The following is a 25,140-nucleotide window of genomic DNA, read 5'->3' on the forward strand; positions in this document are numbered from 1 at the left end:
AATTATACTGAGGAACTACTATGTGTCATACACTACAGCAGATGTTAAGACTTCATAGGTAAACCATTTTAAATCCTCATTTTACAGAGAAATAAACTGAGACTCAAAAAGGTAAAGAAACTTCCAATGTTTGCTATTCAAACTTAGGTTTATGATGACAAAATCCATGTCCTTTATCCTGCATATATTCATATATATCTTCATATTATTTCTACACTCTCCCATCACACTCCTTTCCCAAGTTATAGGAAGAAAAATGATGAGATTAAATAAGAAGGGTTTTTAAACAGAGTCAATAGGCTAGTTAATCCTTTTACATCAAAGAAATACTTACTACATGACCACTTGCCCCACCTAAGAAGGATTAATATACAATTTAGAAATATTTAAGGCAGGACATATGAACAAAATGGCATGACAAGGAAAAACTGGGATCAAAAAGAATCGTAATTCCAAGAAAATAAACAACTTTAAAGAACAGTATGCAAAAAATACAAACACAGTCATTATGACTATTAAATAATTCAACTCATGGATTTTCATTGAGCATTAACTATCTGTAAGAGAGAGAGGTTCTACCAGAAAGGCAAGGGTAGTAGGAAGCTTCTGCCTTCAGGAAGTTACAGCCTAGAGGGGACAGAAGACAGAACCTAGAGGAAAGTGGGATAAGGGGCATAAAACCTGACCTGTGAGGTACAAGGTACTGAAGGAGTGCAGAGGAGAAACCACCCAACTGGGGAAATACCATAAAGGCTCTGAGGGATGGAGAGAATCTGAATAAGGAGAGATGGGAAGGAGGAAGTTTCCAGACAAGGAAAGGCATGAACAAAAGAACAAGGCATGAGCATATTCATTTTGGCTAAAGAATGTGGTTCTCTTGGGACTTCCCTGGCAGTCCGGTGGTTAAAGCTTCGCCTTCCAATGCAGGGGGTGCTGGTTCGATCCGTGGTCAGAGAGCTAAGATCCCACATGCCTCACAGCCAAACAAACCAAAACATAGAAAAAAACCAGAAGCCATATTGTAATGAATTCAATAAAGATTTTTTAAATGGTCCATGTCAAACAAAATAAATAAAGAAAGGCGGGGGCTGTTCTTGTAGAAGAAGAGCAGGATGGGAGATAATGCTAGTCATTTGGGCAAACTGTTGAAGAGCCGTGGACATCCTGCTATGGACTTCAGACTTTTACATGTTTGGTGAGGAATACGAGTCCCCCCAAAATTTCTGAGGCGAGAAAGGGCAGGACTGAAACTGCTTGAGGAATGACTATCACATCCCATTGTCCCAGACAGCCTAGATGAGGGGTGTGGGGAGAGAGACCACTCCTAGTCTAGCTAAAGGGGAAGTTAGCCCTGAACTGAAGGGGCGGAGGAAATGGAACGGAGATGGTTATGAGAGGGAAAGGAACTAGAATAGACAAACTCTGCCTGACTGGATGTGGAGGGCTACAGGAAAAGAATGAGCAACCAAGGATGACTCAGGTTTTGAGCTTAGTTAACTGAGAAATGGGAACATCATTACTAAAAAGAGAATAGCCAAGATCAGCTACTCAAGGGGTTGTGTTTCTGATACGGGAGATTTAATATACTGGTGGGGCAACCCAGAGGAAATGGCCAGGGGCAACTGGAAAGCTTGGTAGACAGGTCAAGAATGCAGATGTAAATTTAGAAGTCTCAGGCAAATTTTTAAGTGGTGATTAATAAAAACCAGCATTTCAGTCAAGCTTGAGAGTTACTGTACTTACAAGATAATTATAACTGTTTCAAATTTTTGTAACTCAATTCAAACAAAAGAATGAAAGCTCCAATATAAGGAACAGCTGGAAATCATTGGCACTTTATACACATTAAGTTAAACATAATATTGGCAATTTAATATAGTTCAGTCAAATAGTAAAGAATACATAGAAGACCTAATAAAAAGTCTAATACTAAATGCTGTCTCTTTTCTCTTCAACAATTATCTCACTTATGTTAAATCTCAAGGACTAGTTATCATAAATGGGTCAATAGGGTGTTTTCATACAAATTGTAAAGGTATTAGGGACATTTACCGTCATTTAGTCCAAGCTACTCGTTTTACAAATCACTAATTTTTTTTGAGGTGAAGGAGAAAGCTTTCTTTACTTTTCATACTTTCTCTTTCCCCAGCACTCCCTCTCTTCCAATTTGGTCACAAATTCAATAGTAAGAAGTAAATTCAAAAAGTTAAGGGCACTTGTCCTGAAGTCAAAAGCTTTAACCACAACAATATAGAAAGCACTATTCCTGGCTCTTAAGAAGAGACTATGGGATTTAGTCTCACCACCCAAAGTCAGTGTCAATATCATTAAAACTATTAATAATTACAAGGGGGCTCCCCTGGTGGTGCAGTGGTTGAGAGTCAGCCTGCCGACGCAGGGGACACGGGTTCGTGCCCCGGTCTGGGAAGATCCCACATGCCGCGGAGCAGCTGCACCCGTGAGCCATGGCCGCTGCGCCTGCGCGTCCGGAGCCTGTGCTCCGCAATGGGTGAGGCCACAACAGTGAGAGGCCCGCGTACCGCAAAAAAAAAAAAAAAAAAAAAAAAAAAAAAAAAATTAATAATAATAATAATAATTACAAGAATTAAGTGGGAAAAACTCCATTCTTGGCAAAGTTGTCAATGAATTTAGAATTTATTACTAAGAATTTTATTATTTTATTAAATTTTAAGTACCTATTATATGCACAATGTATTCTTAAACTATCAGAATGATATTAAAAATATTTACTGTGAAGTATCCAAATTGAAATCCATGTGAGATGCTTAATAAGAAGTATTTTAGAGGATAAGATGCTCATTAAAAACACTTCCTTTCTCCTTTTCAAACCTAGAACTGCTATCTTTAGGTCAAAGCCTTCTGTGTTTCAAATATCAATTTTTCTTAACAATAGTAAAACAACCCATTTTATCTTGGGCTAACAGTACAAACAGCTTCCATATAAAAGACAACAAAATCAAATTTGGTGTGTGCTTTTTTAATCTTAGGAAGAAAAGAACTCAACCTGAATCTTGAATAGACTCTGGTACAAGGGAGATGTTCAATAAATACTAGGTGAACAAATGGATTCCAAAATCATGAAAATAAATCCTACTACTATATTCATTTACTAACAGAGCAAACCTCTCCACATCATTCAAAAAAAAAATATATATATATATAAGGACAAGTGACCAAAATTCTAGGCAATAATCACCTTCACAATATATTAGAAACATACACATGTTGTTTTATTTAGGTTTATTTTATTTGGAGGCTGAGGCATGATGTCATTATACGATACTAATTAATACCTCAAATAGTCAATGTGTGTGGGTTAATATATTCCATTCAACATTTTAATAACAGTAAACAAAAACAGCTCAGCTATGCAATAAAATCCATCAAACCATACAGATGGTTATAAGGTTTTCATTATGTGGTTTCCATAGCAATCATATTGCAAATCTGGAAGCTTCTTGCAAACAAGCAGCTTGTATTTACATGCCTCTCAGCTGCAGCACAAAACTCTTCAACAATGTGAAGTTATTATTCCAATCACACATTGTTAGGAGAATCATCGGGAGATTTTTTTTTTGATCATACAAGATGAAAATAACAATAAAGTGAACTAATTGCAGAAGATAACTCAAGCATAGTTATACATTTACTAAACTAACCAGTGAGTATTAAAAATGTTCTTATAGTCATTGAAAGGTTTTTAACATTAAACCCTTTTAACCATTAAACATCAAAAATATGAGACCTCCAGGAACAACCAGACCCTAGAGAATCTAAAAGCTTGAACTCTACTTTCACTCTTTTTTGGATACATATTAAGCCTTTTTTCTGAGTTGAGCAAAGAGAAAAAGAATAGCAGAAAATTGAGTCTTCCCAGATTTTTTTAGAATGACTACCATTTGAGGAAATGCTTCCTGTGGGAAAAGTCAAGACCTTTCTTTTTCCCTGCTAGATTAATCAATTTAATTTACAAATTGATCCAGTTCCATAACAGATGGATTATTACCCTAATAAGGATCAAAGATCTGTCTAGCTACGCAGTTTTTACAAAATGGCTATTTCTGACTTACTAACATTCTTTTTTAAGGATAAATAACCGAAAACACAAAAGTGATAAGTAACTGACATGTGTAGCTGACATTGCTTGGAAAAGGCTAAAGACAACTTGTTAGCACCAAAACAGGATGTGTGAAGTTCACATCATGGCCGAGGACTGATATTATCATGTCTTCCAGGGAGAAGAGGACGACAACACGAGAAAATCCTTGACTCACACGATGATTACCTTTCTCACTAAACACCTTCAGAAAACAGCTCTCCTGAATTACAATGTAATTTTAAAAAGAATAAAACACAGAATCAAAAGTTATGCTCTGAAATAAGTCTTGGGTTTAGATCTCTACCTGCCCAGGCTTCATCTGATTATGAGACTATATATTTATCTCAAGAAACGTTAATATGTGTTGCTTCAATGTTCACACTATATGCATTTATATCCATTATGTAACTAAATCCTCATAACAATTCTATGAGGTGATAACAGGAACTTTTTTCCTCTTTATGGACACAAAAGTGACATTTACAGAGCTTGAATAATTAGTCCAGAATCACACAGCCAGTTAGAACAAGAGCTGGGATTTAAACTTTCACATCTGTCACTGAAGCCCCAGCTCTAAGCCATGGTGCCATTTCCTTGATTTTCAGTTTATAGATACAGTTTTTGCTAAAATTTCTCGTGAATATTGGCTGTCTGTGGACTTGGAAAACATTTTCACATAAGTGGGTAGGTTCTATCCTACCACAGCACTGTATTTGAGGTACGTCTTAGGTTAAGCAATCCTTTCAGCGACGATTTAGAAACAGAATTTCCCGTCTGGCTGTCCCAAACGTACATCTTCTCCTTTCTCTTCTCCATTTCTCCTTCCCCACCTTTAATGTTCTACACACTCAACTGCCCCTAAAGCCAGCACACAGTATTTGATAGTTTGTAAAGGTCTCTAATGCAACTCATAATTGAAAACGGATTTATTTCTGAGGCCAGTCAGCTTTACCTTCTCACTTTATTTCAGTAAGGAAAACACGGCTAAATGGAGATGGTAAAGAGGAGCCTTTCTACACACAAAGATCTGAACGAGGTTCACCTACATTTCAGAACAACAGACTATCCTTCACATTTCATCAAGGGTTCAGGCTCCAGGGAGTCGCAAGCAAGATGCCCCTGAGCAGGAGGAGATGGAACAGACGGGATAGGGAACTGAGGACACCTCCAGCTAGTCCTAGCAGTAAGATGAAAAAGAGGGAGAAACACAGGAAGGATTTATACAAATGGTACCTCACCTCCTCTTCTCTCTCAACACCTGGGGCAAGCTCTGAAGCTGGTGGAAGGGTTAGAGAAGTGGAAGAGTAAAGTCAAAGGGATATGGGTGAGGGAATTCAAAATTATGACAATGAAGAAAAGTGAGTTCCTTAACGGCCTATAAATCCTGGACTACTGGGAACTTAAAATATGGCACTTCTAAAGGTTTCTTCTATCTATTTAATAGCCTGACATATAGTTTATAGCAATAAAAGATACATTTTTATAAAGATATAAGCATGTGCCTTTTAGTATTATGCTAACTTCAAAATGAAAAGAAAGAAAGATACCTGAAATGGCAGTCACGTTTACTCTCCTGGAAATTAGGCAAACCGAGTCCTATTGTTAAAGGTCTAGTTACTCATGCAACCTCGACACTGTTTCTAATTCTCAGTGTCTTCTCTGTAAAGCAGAAAGAATAATGTCTATCCCATAGCACTTTGAACAGGATTTGGAGAAGACAATGAGAGAATCAGATTTCTCAGGGGGAAAAAAAAAGCACAATTAGCACGCAGTATCAAGTTCACTACCTGAGGAGCTGGGTGTTTTGCAACAACTTATTAATTTAGCAACTGAGAAGGTTAATGTGATATAAAAGGCAATAAAATAAGCAATAGTTGTTCAATCATACAAGCTAATTTTCAACCTGGACATTCTATTCTTACAGGGTTTAATATGAAAAGGTTATCACTGCAAAAAGAAATGCCTTTAGAACACAGTGAATTTCTGTACTATAATATTAAAATTCATAATTTATACACAAACATGAGAATGCAAAAATAATGATTTTTCACAGACATTAAACTTGTTAACATCATGGCTGGGATGTTGGGAAAAAACTCAAATTCAAGCAAGGATCTCATTTGACAGAATTGGGAGAAGTCTTAGAAGGGAAAGACACCTTAGCTATCATCCAGTTCAACTTCCTTCTTTCATTAAAGGGGAACTGAACTGGGGTGTTGAATGACTGGACCAAGGTCATGGCACTTCCACCCTGCTCTTCTCTCCCTGCACTGCCTTCTATGCAACATGCACTGCAGACATTTCTGCTACTCTAGATGTACTTCTCTATTAAGTAGCAGGAGCAGTCTTACATACACTTGATCATCTACAGGCAATGATGGCAGGCAAAGAAAGCACATAGGTTAAAAATAAGGTTTTATGGGCTTCCCTGGTGGCACAGTGGTTGGGAGTCTGCCTGCCGATGCAGGGGACACGGGTTCGTGCCCCGGTCCGGGAAGGTCCCACGTGCTGTGGAGCGGCTGGGCCCTTGAGCCATGGCCGCTGAGCCTGCGTGTCCGGAGCCCGTGCTCCGCAACGGGAGAGGCCACAACAGTGAGAGTCCCGTGTACCGCAAAAAAATAAAAAAATAAATTTAAAAATAAGGTTTTACTAGGCCAGATTCCATCAGTCAGAAGCAACTGTGAGTCTGCAAATGATCCCACTCCTAAAGAATACTAGACATGGGGAAATTATGAAATGTGACTCCGCCTTGCCCCAGTGTATTCTAGTCAGTGTATGCTATAATATGACATTCTTCTAACTATTTCACAAAGCTCAAATTCTCAGCTTTTTAATTAAAGTGTATAATAAATTCTGTAATTTTAAAATTAAATTATTTCTCAGTTATAGTAACCTCTACTTGGCTCTGGGTTTCTGGTACAATTATACTTTGCTACATGTAAGTTCTTTTTTCAATTTAAATTAAACTTTTTTCTTATTTTTCTTGTTACAAAAGCAGTATCTGTTCATTGCTGGAAGCCAGAAAATAGAGATAAGCAAAAAAGAAAAAAAATTTTCCGTCACAGAAGACCTATCCATAAACACTATTAACATCTCCTTCTAGACAACCCTTATTCAGTTTCTGGTTTTTCTTTATTCTCACTTTTAATAAGAATATCCCAAATGTATATGTATTTCATTGTAAACTATTTTGAATCCATCCCATTTTTAGAAAGTAAAATATTTCATCTTAGATTTTGGTTTAAGTTTCATTCTGTAAAAAATACTACCTAATATACATAAGTTGGTGATAAGATCATTTAATTGTAACATGGCTGTTTTATAAGGAACTGTCTACCATAGCCTTAGGAAAAAGGCAGATCTACAAATGCAGAGCTCGTTTGTTATAGGCTTTGACTCTGTTTCCGATGCCTGCTTCTGCAAATACACTCAGCCTCTTCACGTGCGGTGCACCTTAACCTCACTCAACAGTCAAAGAAAGAAAAATCACAGGCCCCTAAGAGGAACCATCACCCATTTGACTTATTGGTTCTATAATCCCTTATACCAGCAGTGGTTTCCAAGACCCTTTCGGGGCATAGAGGGTCTATGAGGTCAAAACTATTTTCATAATAAAATTAAGATATTTGCCTTTTTCATTGTGTTAACATTTGCACTGATGCTGCAGAGCAATGACGGGTAAACTGCTGACACTTCAGCGTAAACCAACACAGTGGCACCAAACTGTCACTGTATTCTTCACTGCCCTGCAGTAGCATTAAAAACAAACAAGCCAGTTTCACCTAAGAGTGTCCTTGATGACAAATTATTATTTTCATTTAAACAACCTTGAATACCTGTCTCTTTAATATTCTGTGAGACAAAATCAGAAGAATGCATAAAGCATAGCCGCTGCGGCTCCAGGTGTGTGGGAGATTGAGTGGTAAACTGAACTAGCTGCTTTTTTCATGGAACACCATTTTTACTTGAATGAATGACTGACAAACTATGGTTACTCAGACTTAAGAATCTGGCAGACATTTTCTTAAAAATGAATTAAGTGAACTTGTTATTTTAACAAGAACAACTGACATTTATTGCCCATGATAAAATTTAAGCTTTCAAGCAAAAATTAGAATTTTAGAAACTTACATCTTAGGATATAAGCTTGATAACTCCTCAGCATTTAAGGACTTTTCTAATGAGATCAGTGCTGATATTAATGAATGTGATGTTTTAATTGTACCATAACTGTGTCAATATTTAGAAGTTCTACATAATGTAATGAATCAATATTTTCCAACTGACCAATGCATGATGTTACAAAAGCATGCATGGGTAAAACATCCATTCAAAGTACAAGACGGTCTCCTGAATTTTGCTGTAATACTGTATGGAAAGTTCATTGATACGGTTTTGGATTCCACACTGCAACTAGCCTTTAACTAACACTTGTCAAGTTTGGGTACAGTATCAAAGAAGAATATCCACCATTACCTGCAAGGATTATTAAAATACTTCCTTTTCCTATTAGTACATATGTGTATGAGGCTGGATTTTCTTCACATGCTGACTGTACTTAAACTAAACAACATATAACAACAGAGTAAAGGCAGAAGCAGATATGAGAGTCTAAATGTCTCCTGTTAAGATACACATTCAAGGGCTTCCCTGGTGGCGCAGTGGTTGGGAGTCCACCTGCCAATGCAGGGGACCGGGTTCGAGCCCTGGCCTGGGAGGATCCCACATGCCGCGGAGCAACTGAGCCCGTGCCCCGTGCTCTGCGGCAAGAGAGGCCACAGCAATGAGAAGCCCGCACGCCACAACGAAGAGTAGCCCCCGCTCGCTGCAACTAGAGAAAGACCACGCACAGTAACGGAGACACAATTCAGCCAAAAATAAATAAAAGAAAAAAAAAAGATACACATTCAAGAGATCTGAAAATATGTAAACCATGCCACTCCTCACTCATATTTTGGAAAAATATATCTATTTTTCTAAAAAAATGTTATTTATGTTCACATGTAGTGGGTTTATCATTGTGACTTTTAAATTAATTATTATTATTATTTTTTTTTTTCTTTTTTTTTGCGGTATGCGGGCCTCTCACTGTTGTGGCCTCTCCCGTTGCGGAGCACAGGCTCCGGACGCGCAGGCTCAGCGGCCATGGCTCACGGGCCCAGCCGCTCCGCGGCATATGGGATCCTCCCAGACCGGGGCACGAACCCGTATCCCCTGCATCGGCAGGCGGACTCTCAACCACTGCGCCACCAGGGAGGCCCTTAAATTAATTAATATTTTTAATATTTCTCAGTTTTAATTTCTAACACACTAAATATTAAGAGGCATAACCCACATAAACAAAAGAGTCCTCAATAATTGGGAGTCCTCAATAATTCTGAAGATTGAAAAGGGCTCCTGATTGCAGAGGGCTTGGGTTCGATGCCACAGGCCGTGCGGGAGAGCCAAGAAAAAGAAAAACCCACCACCACAACAAACAAACAAACAAACAAAAAACCCCAGACAAACAGAAAAGGCCTCCTGGGATTAAAAAGTGTGAGAATTGCTGCCCTGTACTTTCTAGGGTAGTTTTAATTAAAAATCTAAATATTGTTGATCCACAACATGAAAATACTGTTATCTTGCTAACCCAGAACGCTGCTTGATAATTATTTTATACTCCCAAAGCACACAATCTGAGGATTGGATCAAATTACTGTTGACTCATATTGAGCTGCTGACCAAAATCCCGTGTTCTTCCCATTTTCTGTGGGGCAAAGTCTTTTCTTTCTCATACTTGGGCAACTAGATTTTTGGGGCAAGTATGATATTCTATCATACTTCATCCTGTTAGATTTGATCCACGATTTTGGTCTATTGAGAGCATAGCCTGTATATATCTACCCAAGGCATTCATGAACATGACAGTATGACAATTCTGAGAACTAAGCCCTAAGGTGATCACAAAATCAATGGGTCAACACCCTTTGGGCACTGTTGTATAGTCAGTTATCCAATGGTCTTTATATCCATAAATATTTCATAAGAATTCTGGCCAAATGCCTCACTGAAGGTATTGTCTTCGTTATATGTCTGTCATTTCCTTGAACCCATGTTGGGTTCTACTCTAGAATCATTATTTCATCTTCTTTATGGCATAAAAGTCTCTCTTGGACACCTTATTTTAGTAGTTTCTCTGGAGTCCACCTCAAAGTCTTATCTGAGTCAGAAGACAAATTAAATTCTACTCATCCTGAAGACAGGGCTCAAATGTCCCCCAACTTAGGATGCTTTTCCCAAATCCCTCCAGGCAGCTGGCCACTCCCCGCTTTCTGCTCTCACAGCCTTAGTTAGTACAGAGCATTATAAATATTTGTCCACTAGTCTACTTGCCTCCAAGTGTGAACTCCCCAAGGGTATATTTACATTACAACAGCCTAACATGGGGGGGCTAGAACAAAAAACTGTTTTCCATGAAAATTTGTTGAATAAAAACTAAACGGATTTGGGTTAGCTGGGTGTTCTATTAGAATCTCTTTGCCCATCCTGGGCTTCTGTTACCTCTTACCAATCTTATCAGTTGGAGGATAATTCTTGACAGAAGGGAGCAAATAAAATAAAAACTAAATTGTTTTCTTTGAATTATTGCCCCTAATAATTTCAAAAGCAAACAAAACCAGATAGCAATTATATACCTTTTGTTGTTTTTAGCATAATTTATAAATTTCAGCTATTTTCATATTTTCTTTGGTTATTTGGCCATTTCAATGGCTAATATATGTCTCTTTAAAAGTTACATTCATTGGATAGATTCTAGCACAATGATATATTTTAGTTTCTCTCCCTTTTTTTTCCCCATTGAGATCCTTTGATATTAAATGGTATTTTAAAACACTTGTCTTTAACACCATACATTGTGCCTATTCTTTCCCTGAGTTTTCTGAAATCTGCCTTCCTAAGGTCTAGGCAAACATGTCTGGCGGAGGCCAGTTTTTTTCCTCACTGGCTATGATGTATTCTAAGATGACAACTGCTTTTGTCTAATTTTTTCCACAATTAACTCTGGGTATAGCAGCAGTTTCACTATTTATTTCCTATGTCCTTCAGTCTCACTCATTTTTAAATATGTTACTTCCACACTTAAACTATATCAAATAGTAGAAAGAAAAAGAGGCAATGGTAATGACTGTTTATTGCTTTTTCTGCCCTCTCCATATTCTCAGTGTCAGTTACTCTTAGTTGAATATTCCTTGTTGCTAAGTACTAAAAAAAAACCTAACTATCCTGATCCCTGGCTCTGTGTGTCCCAGACATAAGAAGCTGAGAGGGTGGGAAGAGAGTCACTCTCAATTCCCCCGTCCTTTGTCTTCAAATATCACTTGCCTTTTAAACTTCTAAATATAGGCATACTTCACCAAATAATACTAAATAATAATATAATTAATAAAATCAATCATAATGGAATCAGAAATTAATCCCATATTAATCCCAAAAGATACAATGGAACTACAGAAATGCAAATAAAATTCATATTCCTGAAGTTCACATTATCCTCTTTCACCAGCTGTATAAACTTAGACAAGCTAATTAAACTCTCTGAGCCTCAATTTTCAATCTGGAAAACAGAAATACAAAATCTACTTTAGATAATTATTGTGAGAATGAAAAAGTTGAATGCCCAGTGCATAGAAGATTTTTAACAACAGTGATTATCATGATAATCTAAGAATGTACTGTGTACCAAGCACCATGCTAGCCATGACACTATACAGTGAAATCTTACTCAATCCTCAAAACCCTATGAGGAAGGTATTGCTGTTATTCCCATTTTCAGATGAAGAAACACAGACATAGAAACATTTAAGTAACTTGCTCAGCAAAACACAGCTATAAGAAGTAGTGTCGGGCTTCCCTGGTGGCGCAGTGGTTGAGAGTCCGCCTGCCGATGCAGGGGACACGGGTTCGTGCCCCGGTCCGGGAGGATCCCACATGCTGCGGAGTGGCTAGGCCCGTGAGCCATGGCCGCTGAGCCTGCGCGTCCGGAGCCTGTGCTCCGCAACGGGAGAGGCCACAACAGTGAGAGGCCCGCGTACAGCAAAAAAAAAAAAAAAAAAAAAGAAGTAGTGTCAGGATTTGAATCCAGGCAGTCTTCCTCCAGAGCCCAAGTTCAGAAGCACTACACTTTTTCTTCTCATTCAATGTAAGACCTTGCATAGATCACTTATTTGTTAATTAAACAGCACTTTAACATATTGCCATAACATTCAACTTATGAGAAAGTTAATATTCACGATATCAGATAGACATATATTCTTACTTTTAACACTCTTCAATGACAAAATAACTTGGCTAATTCTGACAGTCTAAAAAAAAAAAACTTTCCTTGAAAAATAGTGTACACTGCTGAAAAAGAGGAGAAGAGTCACGTTTGTAATGGCCACAGAAAGTGAAAAGCTTGGCTTTTGCCCCCTCCATCTTCCTTTCAGTTGGAAGGCAGCTTGCAAATGGAAAAATCATCTCCCATCACCTCCCTCTCAGAGACCGAATATGATGAGAAAACAGAATAAGGCCAAGCCCTGAAGCAAGCAGAGCCCGGAGCAGCTTCTGTCCTAGCCAGGAGCCCAAGAAGATTGATTAATCCTGAATAAAACAGCTACAGTTCCTCACTAGATCTGACTGCGATAAGACATGAAAAATGCAGCAAATTAAAAACACTTTACATAGTACAAAAGAATGGCATTCTCAAAATACAAATTTCCATGTACCTATGAGGGACTATACAGAGACTTTCAGAATTATGTTTTTAAAGCATTTTCAATTCTAAGGTGAGAGGTATTTTTTTGACACACAAATTTATGATAAAATATGTTACAGGGCCTAGAAAATGAGAGATCTTGTAAAACTAGAATATTTCTATAGAGAGGAGTTGCCAAAAGAAGCAAGGTAGAACCTGTAGGGGAAAAAAGGGGAGGTTAGGCACACAAAGTTCATCTGATGGAGCTCTTGATGTTCGTTCCTGCAAAACAGTACTTGATGTTCTTCAAAGTACATAAGAATAAAAATTTGAGCTTAAAAAAACAACACACTTGCTCTGTTTTGGGACCCTAAAGGTACGGATGAACTCTCATTTGCAAAGTGTCTCTTATTGAGATTGCAAATATAAGGCCAACATAAACGAAATGTCTGCTCTTGTGTAGAAGAGCCAGGGTATTTTTAATGTACATGGTGGACAAACCAGATCTTACTTTCTTAAGATCTCACGCAACAGCGTCCCAGGGTAGCAGATGAAATAACCTTATCCATTCTGGAAAGACAAATCCCTGTCACCTTAGGAGCCTAGAGTCCAGGCAGTGTCTGTGCTCCAAGACTAATAACCCCTAGCCTATTTTCCAGTGTGACAACGTATTCTTGTTTTCTCATCCCCAATCCACAACTACTCAGATATTTCTTTAAAGTTAAATATGACATTTTACAAACTTTTCCTGATAATTTTTAGTTAAGACTGATGTTATGGTATAATTATATATATTAAGAATGCAATTTAGGGTTTATTTCTATCTAATTAAAAACCACAATCAAACATGTAAATTTAACGGCATGCCCATCTATAGTACCTAAAGGGGCATTCAATGTCTATTTGTCCTTCCTTAGAGTAAATCACTGATTTAAAGAGAATACATGAAATGACAGGTGAACCTTCTAGAATGGTCTAATTAGGAGAATAATGTTAACTATCTGAATGTAGTTTAACTGAATGACTTACTTATACCTACTCTAACTAAATAAAAGTAATTCTTGACCAGCTATTATAGAATTCAGGTAGTTATAAACAGTTTTATCATATGATCTTCCCCTAGCTTGGAAAATAATTTCTAAATTTAAAAAACTCAAGAAGAAAAATTATCTCAGTATAGTTCACTTCAGTGAAGAAATACAATACACTACTTGGCATGTGTCCACAGGAAAAGTCTGGCTCCCAGATGCTTCTTGCCAGGCCACAGTGGATTCAACAATGTTTAAACAACTGACAATGTGCACTCATAGCACTGATGACACAGTGACCAAAAATTCAGCAAGAGCCTGTCTCATGGGTATATTCATATATTGAAAAGTAATATCAAAACAAAACAAATCGTAGACACACATCACAAACGTGAAAGATTCAACTCAATTCAGTTAGGCTTTTTAAAAATATATGTCACTAAAATTACATAAAAATTTACTAATAAGACTTTTTATGCCACTGCAAGAAACATAAATAAACATACCGATTTTTTTCATTGTATTAGTGTTCTTGAGAATGAGGAATATAAACTCTAATTTGCTTCCTCTATCAAAAGTCCAACAACTCTTTCCAGCAATCAATTAGCTGTTTCCAAAGCTTATTCATTATAATCACACAATTTATATTAATATCCATGATTTCCTAAAGCCATGCCTGTTGATAACAACTGTTTCTATTAGTTTGTACCAAATGAAATTCCCAATAACTTACCACTTCTGATCTCCCAAAACAGTAACTTTATAGGATTCAAGGGTAAAATAAAACTTCAAAATTTTGACACCAAAGTGGTAGCCCAATTTTCTTAGATACATAATATCTATGGTCTTTATAACTGGGTCACAAGTGTATAATTTACTGGAATGATACACTTTGTAACCAGAAAGGTTCTGAGTAAAATCTACATCCTACTGTAGCACATTCGAGCATAAACAAAATTCTGTTAATATTTAATATGAAATCAGCTGTCACAAATGTAGCCAACAGTGAAAAAGCCATGATACAAACAAAATTACTTTGTGTGACTTCCCCTATTTCCAGATGACAAGTTTCTGTGAGGTGATATCCTCTCTCTTAGTAACAAACAACTTCTGTCACATAATGTTTATGTCATGTAAGTTTTGCAAATCAATAGTGCAAAAACTGGTTTGACTTTCTGGGAGAGAAAATGATTGATCGGCATAGGGAATAAAATACATTATTTAAATTAGAAGGACTTCATTTGATTAGAATGCCAACTCCATTTTTAAGACATACTCTCATATAACCAAGTTAACCTCATCTGACATGACCTCAAATGCAAATATGTATCATTGTTAGCTTGTAAAACCAAAGTATACATTTGGATCTGGATAGATCTCTACTTTGAGTAATTCTCTACATATACAAATGTCATTTTTTCCCTAAATAGGAATAGGATCATTTACTTCATAAATTCAGCAGCCATTTAAGATCTCTTCTGTCATAAATTCAACAAAATTTCTTGTCAAGAAGTAATTAATATTGAGTATAAAGCCCATTAGTACTCAGAAGACAGGATATTAGACGCCCAACATGAAATCTTGCCTATAGTATATACTCAAATTTTTGTGTATTTGACTTGAATTCGTTTATAAATCAAACACTTAAAATTAAGCTAAGTCTCCACTGCGGTGGTTTTGTAGTAACTGATTACTTATAACTAGGAATTCAACCTTTAACAATATGGCCAACCAGGCTGAAACAGACCTGTCTCTCTCCACTTACTCAAAGGGGAATACTGACCATTTACAGGGTGAGGTTGAGGCTGGAGGTTTAACATCTTCACAGATACAGGAGACATGGCCTTGGGCCCATCAGAAGCAAGGAGCTGGAAGCAAGAGCCCCACCAGCCTAGGGAAGCCACAAGGAAGCTTTTTGTCTTCCCAGAGCTCTGGATGGTGGTGGTCAGAGGGGGAGGGGAAGGGTTTCCTGTGAGAAATCAAAACCCCATGCCTGTACAATGTGAGATCCAAATATATACTATCCTCAAGTGGTATTTTCAAGCCAAGAAATTTAACATAAAAATTGTAAAACTCCTGGGGCTCTGGCAGAAGCAAATGCAAAACCATTGTGCAGGAGCATTTCCAGAACCCAGGGCACACAGCACTCCTGCAGGGGCAGGAAGAAAACCTGATAAACTCGCAATACTTGGAGCTAGCAGAAGAGACGCGCAAGTAAACAGGCAATCCCGGTGTTGCCAGCTCTAATACAAGTCAACACAGAGTGCTGTGAGAGCACAGAGGAGAGCTAAGAAATTAAGGAAAAGTTCAAGGAAAAGTAAATCTTTATTTTCCTAGCACTGCTAAGCTAGAGGTTCAAAACACAAATTGCACTGGTCTGGTTCCTTTGCTTTCACCCAGTGAAGGATTGATCCCACGTGAATATTTTCTGGGGCTTTGGACCATCTGGTTTTTAATGTCTCAAGCAATGGGGTTTCTTCTACCATTTCCTTTGGAAAGTCTTTTTTTGTTGTTGTTGGGGGAAAAAAAAAAAGAAGAAATAGGTTTAAATGCTGAGGGGACTTGGCAGTTGTTAAAAGTCTTTCTTGTTAACTCTTTCTTAAATCCTTTCATGAATACAAATTCCCCTCTTTCCCCATGACATGAATATGTTATAATCTGGCCTCTTCCAAATATACCAAGTTACCTCATCTAAACATTTTTTTAAGGGTCTTCATTCAAGGTCTCCCTGACCTTAATCATTTTACTTTCATCTTCAGAATGCTCTTTAGGTGGTGTTCAGAACCACATTTTGCTCATTGAGTATGGGTAGCACTGAATGAAGGGGTCTTTTCAGATATCTCATCTACTGGCATAGACTTGGCTTTGATCTTTGTTTCTCATCAGTCTCTTTTTAGTCTCCAATTACTTTTCAAAACTATTCCTTATTGAGTATCTGTTATATTTTATATTTCTATTTAACAAACTCTGAGTTATATTGGTCAACCCTGCATTCCCCAGTGCCTAGCACAGTGCCTGACATATAATAGCTGCCTAATAAATATCTGCCACATGAATAATTAATACTAATTGTTGCATGAATAATGAATTGCTTACATAAAAGTTGGGTTTTTTTCTTTTTTCTCATTTCATGTTGCATTTGCTTCATCCTTTTCAGTTCATTTATTAAAAATTTAAATGATTGCTTCAGAATACCTTCAAATTAATGCTGGGCTCTCAGGAAATATTAAATAAACAACTAGGCTCCAAATGCACATATTTTAAAGTGCCTACACATGTATATCTACATGTTTGGGGGTTACTGTCTCTTACAGTTATGTCTTAAGCAATATTGGGAGAGATTATATTTTATCATGAGTATAGATGACCTTCACCTTGACCCACTTAATCAAGCTAGGTTTCCAGGAAGAACTGAGATGTAAGGTAATTTGTGAAAGAAAACATAGGCTACCCAGGGAGGTGAAATGAGGTTATCTGGTGTATGACAGAGCGTAATAGGCAATGTGAAATCAGGAGCAGGACATGTAAACAGTGGGCTGAGCAAAGGAGCTCGCTTAATTGAAGGAAAGGGTGTGGAGTGGAGAAGGAAACAAAGGGATAATGTAAGTCACAGCTGGGACTGGGAGTGAGCGAGCTGAATCTTGACCACACAGCCTTCCTCTGTCCTAGACCTCCAGTGACTCCTCCAATGCCCACTGAATCCAAGGAGTGGCTTGAAAGAGCATTTTTAAACGCTTTCCCCAAGCATCTATGTAATCATTAATTCTTAACCTTTGTTTCACCGTCCTTTAAGCTGCTTGTGCAACTTTCCAGATCTGAGTTTATTTTTAAACATGAAGCTCATCATTTTCTTACCAGTTACTTTAAGTCCTCTGGTTTTTGTCCTTGCAGATGTCAGCTTTTAAAAAATCATAGTTATGATCCTGTGCTCTTTAGACCTACTCTACCTGTGGTCTTTAATGAATGAGTGGAAGCAAAGGAGAATGTCATTTCCTGGGAAATGTCTTGCTTAAGATGACTAACCTACCATAGGGAACTGGTAACTCAAGTTGGTCCTGTTGCTCACAGTAGATGATCTATCTTTAATGGCACAGAAGACTGATGATATTAGAGCTTTTCATCACTCAATGTATTACATTTCACAAGTTTATTTACTTGAGATTATGCTCACTGGAAAAGTAATGTTAGATTTTAATGAGGTTTTGGAAGATCAGTCATACTTCAATATACCACTGATAGTATTCTGTTTAGTACAATCATTCTTTTAGGATTCTCTAGTAATTGGTATTATTAGGAAAAGAATCATCATAGAGAAAGGATTTCTCTGACTTTAACTAACAGGCCCCTCTAACTAAAGACTACATTATTCAGGTATTATTTATTGACTTCGTATGAGGAAGGCACTTGTCTAAGTATTCTGGAGGTGTCAAGAAACACGAGGTTTGATCCCTGCCCTTGAGGAGCTTGTAAATATAATGAAGATAAGTTATAATGATCCATCCATTTGCTTGTTTGCTGAATAATCCCATGAAAAGTAAAATATGAATATAAGATTTACAGAACAGTAGATAACAACATAAAAAATGACACCAAGCTGTGTGTCATTAATTTTCAAATATATGGTGCTACAGAAGTTCAGAGAAGCAGAGGTCACTTCATGCTGAGATGGGCAGAAGAGGCTTTCTGGGGAGATGGGATCTGATGTGGGCCTGGAAAGTGGGAAGGAACTGGTTAGAAACTGAACTGAGAGCACTCCACAGAGATGGAGTGTATGAACAAAAACGTGAGGCTGGAAAAGGAGTGGATGTCTGGGGAGAATGAAGAGTAAAAGTCAGTTTGTTGAAATTGGAGAGTTGGTGCAGTGTAATAGGGATGACCTAGAATGTTTCAGTCAGCATGTAGAAGACCGTTGATGCCAAAGTATGGTGTTTGGTCTTTATCCTATAGGCAGTAGAGAGCTATTCAACTTCTGAATTCTGTTTTTCTTGAAAATACTTTCCCCATTAAATGAAAAAGTATTAATCAGCTTATACAGGAGGTTTTTGAATTCTTTCATATATATATATATTGTCTCAACATCAGATGAGATATTCCTGATAAAAGTGATAACACTCAGAATGGTAGAGGACATGTTAATACTATACTGTGTTTAGTAATATACCATTCTATACCTATAAAAATACTGTACTGTGCCCAATAGATACACATAACCTTCAAGGGTATTTTAATTGTTTATAATGGAATAACCGTAAATAATTCACCTAAACAGGTTTAGAGAAAACACTATTTATTTATTTATTTATTTATTTATTTATTTATTTATCTCTTTATTTATTTTGCGGTATGTGGGCCTCTCACTGTTGTGGCCTCTCCCGTTGTGGAGCACAGGCTCCGGACGCGCAGGCTCAACGGCCATGGCTCACGGGCCCAGCCGCTCCGCGGCATGTGGGATCCTCCCAGACCAGGGCACGAACCCGTGTCCCCTGCATTGGCAGGTGGACTCTCAACCACCAGGGAAGCCCCGAGAAAACACTATTTAAACCAATACAATACAATGGTGTAAGGAATATACAGAATCAACAAAGGTATTTTCATTGTTCCTGATGGGTGACTATAAAGGTTCTACATAAGTGTGGATAGGGAAAATATGGACAAGGTATACAGTAATACTACTGGACTTTGGGATTGGTACGAGTGTGGGATAGACAGATAGATAATGTTGATAGATCTTTCTATCTATATATGTTTAGTTTGGGGTTCTTCTATAGTTAGATATTCATATACCCATTTCTCTGATTAAATTATAGCATATTTGATGACAAGGGCTATTCACCATCTCAGTATCCACTCTGTATCTTGTAGATAATGCAATATATTAGAAAATATGTTAGAGCTGATTGTGAACTTTATGGATAGAAAAATGAAAAACTTAATCAACCAAAAGTTTTATCTATATGCTATTTGACTGAATTTTTGTCCTTTAATTACTTCATTAGCTCAACATATTGATTTAGTACAAGGCACCTAGTGCAATGTAAGTGATGAAGGCACTGAGGCGAGGCACAGAGCAGGAGTAAAGAGTGGTTAAGAGTTCAGTCTGTCCGGCGTAAGGGGTCTAAGCGGCACAAATGTGACTGGAAAGGTAAATGTGAGTCAGATCATGGAAGGGGTTTGGGACTGACCAAACTCGGCAATGGTGACCCATAAAGGTTATTGAGCATGGAATTAATTTGACTATGCTGTGTTTTAGGAAGATCAATCTGCTGGCAGTGTGTAGAACAGATTATTAGGTTGTTTGATGAGAGAGACACACACACAGGAAGTAGGGAGAGCACTTAGGAGCTCTTGTAATGTTGCAGGTAAGAAATCATCAAAGACTGAGTGAGTAGAGAGCTGGCGATGGATGAGGATTTAGAGGCAGAATCACTAGCTACTGAGTGAAGATGTTTTACTTTGCTCCAACTATATGCCTGTATATGTAATCATACTTGAAGGTACAAAGTTGCCCCGGAGAGAGTGTAAAGAGAGAAAGAGCTTTCAAATCCAAATTTTTCATCACATAGGAACATTGAATAGCTTTTGATGTACATGGGCAACCTCACATACTTAAACAAGTCAGCTTCACTTTAGTAACTCAGCACACATTTTTCAGGTGTCATTTATGCACACAAGACTGCATAAACATCACTTCTGGCCTGCAGAGGTCCTGCTTGACCTGGCTTTTGCCTAGCTCTACAATTTCATTCTAACCTCTCTCTGCATGGCTACCTTTGGCCCTCCTTTCTGGTTCCTGAACACCTCAGCATTCTCCAGCCTCAGGGCCTTGGTACTCGGTGTCCCCTGTGCCTAGAAGGTGCTTCATTTGGCTTTTTGCATTTATGTACCAGTTTTAGCCAAGAGGTTTCAGTTTAAATGTCACCTCTTCCTTGACTACAGAGTATAAAATAGTCGCTCTTTTCCCATCATCCACTTATCTTTGTAGCACTTACTATGATCTGTCCTTTTTACGCCTAAACTCCCAACAGCTAGAACAGAATCTAGCATGTAATAGGTTTTCAAAAAATATTTTTTCAATCAATTAATTAGATGCATAATAATAAGAACATATAATGAGAAAATAAGAAAAGATAAAGTAGAAACCAAAAGCTCTACCATTAAAGAAATAAAGGGTAAATAGGAAAACAATCTGAAACAATCAGCAAGCATCAGGAAATGAGGAAATCTAAAACAGGGCCAAGATGCTTATTTATAAATATTACATGTAACAACTAAAAATGGGAAAGGCCAAAGAAGGAGACAGTTTCCAAAAGAAAGGGGTGTCCAGTAAAACAAAATTTCCAGTAATGAATTTGAGGATAGAGACTGATGACTGGGAGAGACTGGTGACTCTGAGGGAGCTGTTTTAGGTAAGGGATCAGGAGAGAAAATCAACTTGCCAGGGCTTCGGAGCGAGCTGGTGAAGAGACAACGGAAACAGAGACCAAAGAGAGCTCTCCCAAGAATTTTTATGCAAAAGATAAAGAAGCAAAGTTAAGCTGCGGCTCCTTGAACTGTGATCAGGAATGTGGAAAGAGGCCCAGACGAGGAGGCAGGAGAGTTGGGATCTGGTTCCAATGAGAGTTCCAAAATACCACTCTGCAAATGAATTTTCTTATCCGTCTATGAGAAAAATTTTCCACCCCATCTCAACTCCTGTAATAGGGGACAAAGGGACTAACGGATAAGTAGGTATAAGGAGTTGTCATTTCTTTGTAAGAATTCTAAAGAAGTTCTAATAAAGAGCGACAAATCTATAGAAGAATGTTTTATTTGAAACAAAATCAAGGTCAAATTTCACTTGAGCTTAATGAAGTTGGACTGGATTTTTTCCCCCACTTTGTTGAAGGCTTTTCATTGCTCAGCTGCAGCACTTGCTGAGGCCAGATATGAAGAGTGCTTATATTTATCACTGACATTTTGTTGAACCTGTCCATTCTTATTAATCACTGCTTTAAACTAAGCAGCTTGAAGACTCTTAGGAAGCTAATATTCCCAGCTGACCTATCTGCAAAAATAGTGAAGCTGGATGCTCTCCTGCTGCAGACTGTCGCTATAGATGTATGTTCATGTAGGTATACGCATGTGCGTGTGTGTGTGTGTGTGTGTGAGAGGGAGAGAGAGATTTTGGGGGGGGACCTAAAGAAGAAAATGACTTTCTGTGAAACTACAACAAACTTGATCATATTCTATCTGACGAAAGCATAGAAGAATTAAAAACAAAGGCGGGCTCTGATCTGTTTATACTCTACATGGGAGGCAAATCATATCGGCAGAATGAAGACTCCAGTTAAAAAGTCTGATACAAAGGTGATGAGAAGCTATGCCTTGAAAATAATTATTGAGATTTCTCGATGTTAAAAGGTAAAGTACTCACTTATGTATAGATACAAAACCTATAGTGTGAATACCTGACCTTCTGGCACACTTTTAGGATTCTTCACCTAAGGTTCACAGAAAAATCTTAATAGCCCAGCTCCATTAGTGTGATTTTTCTCCTTGTTTTATAAATGTTAGCATTTTAATATGACTAGAGTGGTTGACATTTGCTTACCTTCTGGTTCATAATTTTTAATATGTATTCTAATGGTTCCATAGGCAATGTAAACATAAATATGTGAGTCTGAAAATTTAGAATTTGGTGGTTAAATACTCCAAACCATCAATAATTTCTAGTGATTCTATTTGGTTCATTAGAAAAGAAATCTGGTCCTTTTTCCATAGGATCTTTTTCTCTTGTTAAAGCTTCTGTTCTTTCCTTTATCTTTTTAATCATTTAAACGTATTTATTTTATAGTCTTTTTTTCAAATTGTTCTCTCATCTCAAGTTCATTAGGGATTAATTTTCTCATTTGTCTTATTCCTCACCATATCTCTCTAGATATGGTTCAAAGTACCATGCCACAAGTTTTTATCTGTACTATTTTCATTGTCTTTCAGAACTACATATTTTGTAATTTCCTTTGTGATTTCTTCTTTTAACTCATGAGCTATTCAGAAATTTATTTTTTAGCTCCAAACAGGAGCTTGGGTATTTTAAACTATCTTTTTAGTGCTGGCTTCTAACTAAATTTCATTGTAGTTAAGGAACATAGTCTGTATAATATAGATTCATTGAAATTTGTTGATATTTCAGTTATGAACTTATATACTATAGTCAATTTCCATGAATATTCTGTGTGCACTGAAAAGAACATGTATCTTTTTAGATAGATTAAATCAATTTTTAAAATTTTTTGGGGTTTCCCTGGTGGCGCAGTGATTGAGAGTCCGCCTGCCGATGCAGGGGACACAGGTTTGTGCCCCAGTCCGGGAAGATCCCACATGCTGCAGAGCGGCTGGGCCTGTGAGCCATGGCCGCTGAGCCTGTGGGTCCGGAGCCTGTGCTCCGCAAAGGGAGAGGCCACAACGGTGAGAGGCCCGTGTACCACAAAAAAAAAAAAAAAAAATTTTGGTTCAAATCTTCCATATAGTTATTAATTTTTTGCCTCCTTGGTTTATCAGTTTCTAAAAGTGGTATGTGAAAATCTCCCATGGTGATTGAGGATTTCTCAAACTTGTCTTATGAGTTTTTTCTTTATAGGCTTCAAAGTTATATAGTTAGATGCATTTAAACTTTATCTTCTTTTACTATTATTATATACTGACATTCTGTAGTCCTATTATTGCTTTATGCCTTACATTCTACATTATCTGATGTTAACACTGCTATAGTAGCTTTCTTTGAATAGCGTTGTGTGGTGTATCTATTTTCATTCCCTTACTCTGAAAATTTCTATGTGGTTTAGTTTCAGGACTATCTCTTCTAAGAATGCTGCTAGATTTTTTTTAAAAAATCCAATGTGATAATTTATGTCTTTTAATAGATTATTTTAATCAAGTTACATTTACTGTAATTATTTTTATATTTGGGCTTTTTTTAAACTATATTTTCCCTTTGCTCCTTTTTCTTACTTCCTGCCTTCTTTTGGATTTAAAATTTTTTCTGTGATCATCTTTTATTTCCCTTCTGCTGCTTTGGGAACCCTAAGATTGCATTCCTACTTATTTAGTACTTACTCTAAAATTTTAACATGCATTTCCTAACAAAGACTACAATTACTCAGCATTTCTCTCCTCCTTCCTCCTGAATAAGACAACACTTGGCATACTAGCACTACCCCACATCTCCATCTTGCCCCAGCTAATTTTTAAAATTATAAGCTAAATTTAGTGTTAACTCTTTTTAAAATTAAAAAAAAAAAGCTCATTGAAAAATAATCAAAATTAACATTACTGACATATTTTACCTATTTCTATGTTCACTATTGTTTCTTGGACTCTCCACCTTACCTCTGTGTTCACTTTTCTTTTGGCTAAAGTACATAGTGAGGAGCAGAACTGGGATTCAAAGCAATGCGTGTTTGCCTCCAAAGTCCTTGCTCAGCCACAATTTACTGGTCACGGATACAGAGAAAGGTATTCTGTATGGGTCAGCGAGAGGAGCCAGTAGATAAGAGACAGATGGAGAGGAAGAGGGGAAGTGGAGGGTGCCTTGAGAGAAGGTGTCACGATAGTTTTGACACCGTCTGCCAGAAGACAGGATTCATGTATCAGAAAAACAAAAACAACTAATTCATGTCATGAGACACGAATAATATATATATGTATATGTACATATATATGTATATGACATAAATAAACATGGGGAATTAAGGATGTAGTCATAAGTCAAGGGGTTTGGGCCAGAAAGGAAAGGTGTAGCTGCACCCATTTAGGGCCTGTGTAAGAATGCAGAGGGATTTCTAGCACCTAGGTACAATGCCTGCCACATAACAGGTGCTCAAAAATATTTGTGGAATGAAAGAAGTAAAAGCAAGGAAGAAAAGAAAGAATGGAAACAGAAAAGGGAAGGGAGGAAAATAACAGAATGAGAAAAGGAAGAAAGTAATAAGGAAGCAGGAAGAAAATGAAAGGAAAGGAATTAAAAGAAAAGGCAGAAGAAAGTAAATGAAAAGAAGGATCCCTTTTTTTTAAGTATAAACATTGCATATTTGTAAATGGGCTAAAAAAAAGACAAAAGATTTATATCAAACTGTTAACAATGCTTACTTAGAGTAGAAGGTGAATGACTTTCACTTATTAACTTTATGTCCATCAGCGATATTTAAGGTTCTTCCAGTGAGCATCTATAGTTTGTAAGTAAAGATTTAAAAATTAAGATTCAGAAACAGCAAAAGGGAAATGTGCAGAGAATAATAAAG

The 25,140-nt window shown here is 37.3% G+C and overlaps 1 protein-coding gene across 1 annotated transcript in view; it reads right to left on the minus strand.

The window, feature by feature from the left end:
• Positions 1-25,140, minus strand: part of SKAP2 (src kinase associated phosphoprotein 2) — a 150,341-nt gene that overhangs the window by 23,359 nt on the left and 101,842 nt on the right. The window lies entirely within an intron of this gene.

The sequence above is a fragment of the Mesoplodon bidens genome, assembly GCF_964165515.1.
Source record: "Mesoplodon bidens genome assembly, chromosome: 9".
NCBI classification, from domain to species: domain Eukaryota; kingdom Metazoa; phylum Chordata; class Mammalia; order Artiodactyla; family Ziphiidae; genus Mesoplodon; species Mesoplodon bidens.